The sequence below is a fragment of the Vombatus ursinus genome, unplaced genomic scaffold (genome assembly GCF_900497805.2).
Source record: "Vombatus ursinus unplaced genomic scaffold, bare-nosed wombat genome assembly UNPS02014863.1, whole genome shotgun sequence".
Lineage (NCBI taxonomy): Eukaryota > Metazoa > Chordata > Mammalia > Diprotodontia > Vombatidae > Vombatus > Vombatus ursinus.
In genome coordinates this window covers 28,350,084-28,356,245 of record NW_020954641.1, presented here as the reverse complement: position 1 = coordinate 28,356,245, position 6,162 = coordinate 28,350,084, and the positions used below count along the sequence as shown (strand labels likewise).

The 6,162-nt window shown below is 40.1% G+C and overlaps 1 pseudogene; it reads right to left on the bottom strand.

Moving 5' to 3' along the window:
* Positions 1-1,708: 1,708 nt before the first annotated feature.
* Positions 1,709-2,553, bottom strand: LOC114027859 (annotated as a pseudogene).
* Positions 2,554-6,162: the final 3,609 nt, after the last annotated feature.

Below are 6,162 nucleotides of genomic sequence, written 5' to 3'. Positions count from 1 at the left end.
TTGAATTTGGGAGACCTGCGTTCAATATGGTCAAACTAGATAAATCACTTCCTTTTTCTGGGTCTCAGTTTCCTTCTCTGATAGTGAATCAGATGTAATAATCTAGAAGCAATATCTAGCAGAATGTGAGGATCAGGCCGGTTTCATTTTTGTCTCAATATCCCTAGTGTCTAACACAGTACCTTACACATAGTAGGTGCTTAATAAATGTTTCTCAAAATGAATTAGGCTCTAGTCAGTTCTAACATTTCACATATATACATATATATAGATATAGATATAGATATAAAATTTCTTGAAATCCCAACCCTTCAAGAATGTTCCAGATCTTAGCCTAACTTCCTGTTGCTCCTCACCTCCCCCCATTTCTTCCCAAAATACTAACAGACCTAAGACCTCCCTGAGAAAAGTTGTAAAATTTGCTTCAAGAATCCTACAAAAATGAGTGAGCTCAAAATTCACATTTCAAAACAGATGTCATCTTGCTTAAGACTCCCATTGTCTACTAACAGAGACCTCCATGAAGGAGAGCCCAGTACAGGGTGTTAGGAGGAAGGACCTTTGGACACACATCATTGCGGCCACCAGCTCCTCAAGCTCTATGGATTATAGATCATCCCTCCATGAATCCATCTAAAACTGAATCAGTTTGTATGGTCCAATATAGTAGTTTATCAGCTCTTTGCCCTACCCCCAACTCAACCCTCCTATGAGCTTCAAGACACTTCAAGCAGATGGATGATTCTGCAGCTAAGAGAGAGACAGGGAGGCAGTTCTAGCCTCCCTAAGAAAGTTTTAAAATTAATTGTACCGCTGAAGTTTGAGAAGGAGGGCATCATGGTATTGTCTAGCCAGTCCTCTTACGGTAGGGGAATCATTCTTCCTGACCTCTTTGTAATGTTCTTATGACCCTGGGAATGTCATTTGCCATCTCTGGGCTTATTTTCCTAACAATAATATAGAAGAAATGTTTGGTTAGTTGGTTTCCAAAGTACCTTCCAACTCGAATATACAATGTGCTAAGGTCTCTTCTAGCTTTTAAAAGCTATGAATCTGCCTGATTCTGCTTAGGCAAACTGGAGGTTAAATTAGTCTGGAAATCAGTTAAGACTTCTTGTCAACTAAGAGCGTCTTCTACCACACATCACCCAAAAATACAACCTCTTTCCTTCCATTCAAGGAATACAGTTGGACTATTTAATGGTCATTGCTGAATTTCTATTGCATTTTGGTTTAATTGCCTTTAGAGAAGGCTGGGAATGATGGGACATGAGTAGAGAAAGAATGCATAGGGGACACTACTCCCATTGTGGCTGGTTGCCTTTTGGAAGAGGCACCGCTACCTTCCAGAATCAGGGATGTTCTCACCCTATCAAAAAGAGAAAGCATTGGCAATTCCCTTCCTTAGAGGGAAAGAAGGATTCTGATCACTGTCTGCAACAAAAAAAAATGATGAGAGGTTGGAAACAGGAAGGGACAGGAACCTCCTGGATATCAAAGTAATAATAATGAGTCTAATTATTCTTCAATTTCTGCTCTGAAATGGGTGAGGAAGAAGGATTTAGGTCTGGGCCCAGTTTAAAGGCCACCTTTTTAATTTCCTTACATTTTGGGTGGATTCTTAACTCGGGGTGAAGTTCTCAATACAATTATATGGAACCATTTTTTTTAGCAGGCATAGTTCAATTTATTTGCTTATAAAAAACATCTATGTGGTTGCCACAGCAGCTGCTTGGGTCCCCTGGACAGACACGCAAGTGTGAGTCTTCACAAGATGGTTGGTGAATTCCTGATAGGGAAACTTAGTGAATACAGTCTCCTTCCACAGGTCTGAGGTTAGATAACTGTATGTTTCGGAGATGGCATTGAAGGTAGCTTTAGCAAAGTTGCCCAGAATAGCAGTACAGCCCCTTGCAGATGTGTAGCAGTCATCAATTCCAGCCATCATCAGGACCTTCTTTGGTACAGGAGCTGAGATGATGCCAGTACCTCTAGGAGCTGGGATCAGGTGCACCAGAACTGATTCACATCACCCAGTGACCTTGCAGGGAACTGTGTGAGGCTTACCAATCTTGTTCCCTCAGTAGCCATGTCTCACAGAAATGATGGACAGCTTGGCCAGAATGATAGCACCACAAATAGCTGTGCCCACTTCCTTAGAGCTCTTGACACTCGGGCCAACATGGCCATTGTAGTCACCAATGAACACAAAAGCCTTGAACCTGTTACATTGTCTAGCTCTAGTTTGTTTCTGGATGGGCATGATCTTCAGAACCTCATCTTTCAATGAAGATCCCAGGAAGAAATCTATAATCTCAGACTCCTTGATAGGAAGGGAGAAAAGATAGATCTCCTCCAAAGACTTGATCTTCATGTCCTCGACTAGCCAGCCCAGCTTAGTGACTGGAACCCACTCCTTGTCTTCAGCTTTTCCTCCCCAGGCCCCATGGCCACGGCTGTGACCTAGACCCTGGCCCCCACTGTCGAAGCAACCGCAGAAGCCACCTTGGCCTTCGACTAAGGGCCTCCTGCAGCACCAGTGTCATCCACCATTTGGTGTTCACTAGAAGTAGAAGCAAACCATTTTTTTAATGACAGGACTTTCTTCTGGGTCTTGGTCACTGGGGACATGCTGTCATCTCTCCCACTTCTATTTTCATACCTACTTCCCCTACCTAGGGCTAAGAGCTTCCAATCCAGTGGCAGCAAAAGCCACAAGAAAAGAAAAAACATTTACTTACCTTGCTGAGAAGTAGAGGGATGAGTTGCTGTCTCCACAGCCAGTTAGCAGATGTTTCCTCAATGCTGGTTTTGTCCTTTTATGCTCTCTCCTCTGGATCTCTTCCTTCAAGAGCAGAAAAACTGGTTGTCTCAGAATTCTGAGGAATCTTAGTCAGAAGGGAACTGATGTCCCTATGAAAGCCTTTAAGCATTAGCCCTCCCCCCTTTTTCACCCCCTTCCTTTCCTCAGACCACCAATTATGTTCCAACTATGACACATTTCAAAATGAACTGGTTAAGAAATTCTGACCAAAAGCAGCTAAGGGGCTGTCTAACCCACACTGAGCATCTCATTCACACATTTCAGTTAGTGATAGAATTTATTAGAGTGAACTTTTCTCACTCAATCTCTTTGCTGAGACAAATGCACAGTGGGAAATGGTCAATTAAAACCCATAAAACAGCTGTAGCAATTATAACAGTATCTGGACAAAGGCAGCTGGGGTGTTATAGAAAGAGTGATGAATTTAAAATCCAAAGAGATGGGTTCTAATTCTACCTTGGTCTCTTCCAAGATATGTGACTTTAGGAAAGTCATTTCTCCTCATTGTGCCTCAGTTTCCTCATATGTAAAGTGGTAATAACAATAATAATAACACTAATGATTGAACTGCCTACCTCATAAGGTTGATGGGAGAAAGTTCACTTTGTAAGCTGCAAAATACCAATAGAAATGTCAGCTAGTTTTTATTTCCTTAAAGATTATCAACCCAGTAGAACAGAAACTCCTCAAGGGAAAGCACTATCTCATTTCTTTGTACTCGGCACAGTGCCTGAAACATAGTTGTATTTAATAAATGCTCAATAAGTGGATTTGACTTGATTTGAAATAGTTGTTTAAGCTTTAGGATGTCCTAGAGGCTCATCCTTGGGCTACTCACTCTCCAAAAGCCTAGTCAGGAAGTAAAGATGGTGGTAGCCCCAGCTTTCTCTGCAGATACGGTGATAGGCAATTTTATCCTTGAAGACAGAGGTCAATGGTAGAAAATGCTCCAGTGCCTTATCTTCCTTCCCCTCCTCCCAAGAAGATGGGGGAGAGACTGATTCTGGTTATGGCTCCCCCTCCTATTCAGCCCCTAACCATCAAAGAAAAAGCCCTTACAAACACACAGTAAGCAAAAGAAGAATTAAAGAAGAGAAAGACCCAGGAGTGAACAGGAGCCAGTTTGAATAAGCTCACGAAAACTGTGAAATTTTCATTGTGAACAACTACCTTTCAGAAATCAGCAAATGCTACATATCAGAGTTTAATTTATTGTGATCATTTAGACTTAAGAAAGTGATGAAGAAAATGTTAATAATGCAGGTTAAAATAAAAGTGTGTCATGCATATTTTTTTTTCAGAGAACCAGTTGCTAAATATTTTCCAGCACACCCCTAGAGAGATTGAGTTGTGTCATAAAAGGATAGAAAGCTTTACAGGGAAGATGGGACTTGCCTAGGCCTTATATTCCCTTTTATGTTTTGTTTCCACCTATCATAACGTAAACTTCTTGAGAGAAGGAACCATCTTGGTTTTTTGTTGTTTTTTTTTTTTTGTTTTTTTATTCCCTGCGCTTAGCTCAGTGCCTGGCACATTAGCAGGCACTTAAGAAATACTCTATTTTATAAGCGTCATCTTGCCTCTTTAATGAGGTTGAATATAGCAGAAATACTAAGATGTCAGAGCTGGAACACTTAGAAATGATCTAGTCTAGCCCACACATATGAAACAACTGAGGTCCCTGAGAGAAAAATAATTTGTCCAAGATAATACTAGTAAGTCAGTGGTAGAGCATATGAAAGGTGCTCAATAAATATTTGTAGATAGACTATAAATTGTAACTCACTATAGACTGGGGCATTGAATAAGATTTCAACCTGCTGTTTCAGATTCAAAAGAGAGGAATATAAGATAATGTCAGAAAGTAACCACATTTAATCTCATCATTTAGAATTACCATTAAAGTTTGAATACTTTTATTTTGTTACTACATAATTTAAGTTGGATCTGAAGGTGGACTTAAGAAATAGTAAACACTAAACATTCTTGAATTCGTTACTCTCCCTGAGGAAAAATGTTCCTTTTGCATTACAGAAGAGCTATTAAATAAGTGCTTTGAAATCACAGAGTAACCACAGCATGAAATGGGTTGCCTCTGAAGGTAACAAGTTCTCCCTTACTTTAAGTCTTCAAGCAAAAGTGGAAAATGCTAAAGCTTAAACAACTATTTCAAGTCAAGTCAATTCAAGTCAATAAGCATTTATTAAATATTACTATGTGCCAGGTACTATGCTAAGTACAAAGAAATGAGATAATACTCTATCCCAAAGAACTTCTCTTCTACTGGGTTAGTGATCATCAAAGGAAACAAAGACTTTTATCCTAAATCTTAGACTATTTCCTGCCATGTTTCAAATCAAGATTTCTCCTCCAAAACATGTTAGAGTAGAAGGGATATCTCTGGGTTAAATTAATTTCTACATACTTCAAGGGACTTGGTGAGGAAAAATGAAGTCCAACGAGATACTGTCTCAGAAGAGACCAAAGGACCAAGATGGAGCAGGTCCAACAAGGTCAGAATAGCCACAGTAAGTCATCAAGGCTTACTGACCCTCCTGAAATCAACTAATCCTCTGCTTTCTCATAAATCCAACCAAGAAATTTGGAGGCCAGGAGGACATGCCCAGGATTGTAGATGCAAAATCTCTATCCTCTCAGATCTTCTGTCCTCAGAAGTACAGAGTTTAAGACAAGTTGCAGCAGCTTCCATGGTGGGCATGCCAGAACTCTATCCTCATGGGAGAGTTTCAGCTACTTGGCTATCCATAGATTTTTGTCAAATTGTAGCAAGGTTTGCCATGTCCATTTGCTCTGAGTCTCAGGGTTTAGAGAGGTGGGTCCTAGCTATATCTGTAATGAGAAGATAGTGGAATTTCATCCTTAAAAGGAATCCTAGAGGCCATCTAGTCTAACCCCTACCTAAAGTAGCAAGCTCCTCTAAAACTTCCCCCAATAAATTTATCTAGCCACAACTTAAACACCTAAAGTGACAGGAAAATCACTACTTAACAAGGCAGTAAATTGCATTATTGGACAGCTCTTAATGCTAGAAAATTCTGCCTTATGTTATGCAAAAATCTGCCTTCCTTTAACTTCCACTTACTGTTCTTAGTTCTGTCCCCAAGGTCGAACAAAAAATGTCTGTTGCCTCGTCCTTTCAAATATTTGAAGACTACCCCCAAGTCTTCTCGCCTTTAAACTAAACAACCCTGCTTCTTTCAACTGATCATCATATGACATGATTTTGAGTCGTTTGATCATCCTGATCACTCTCCTCTAGAAGCAATTTAATTTGTCAATGTCCTTCCTAAATTATGGTACTCAGAACTGGTCACAAT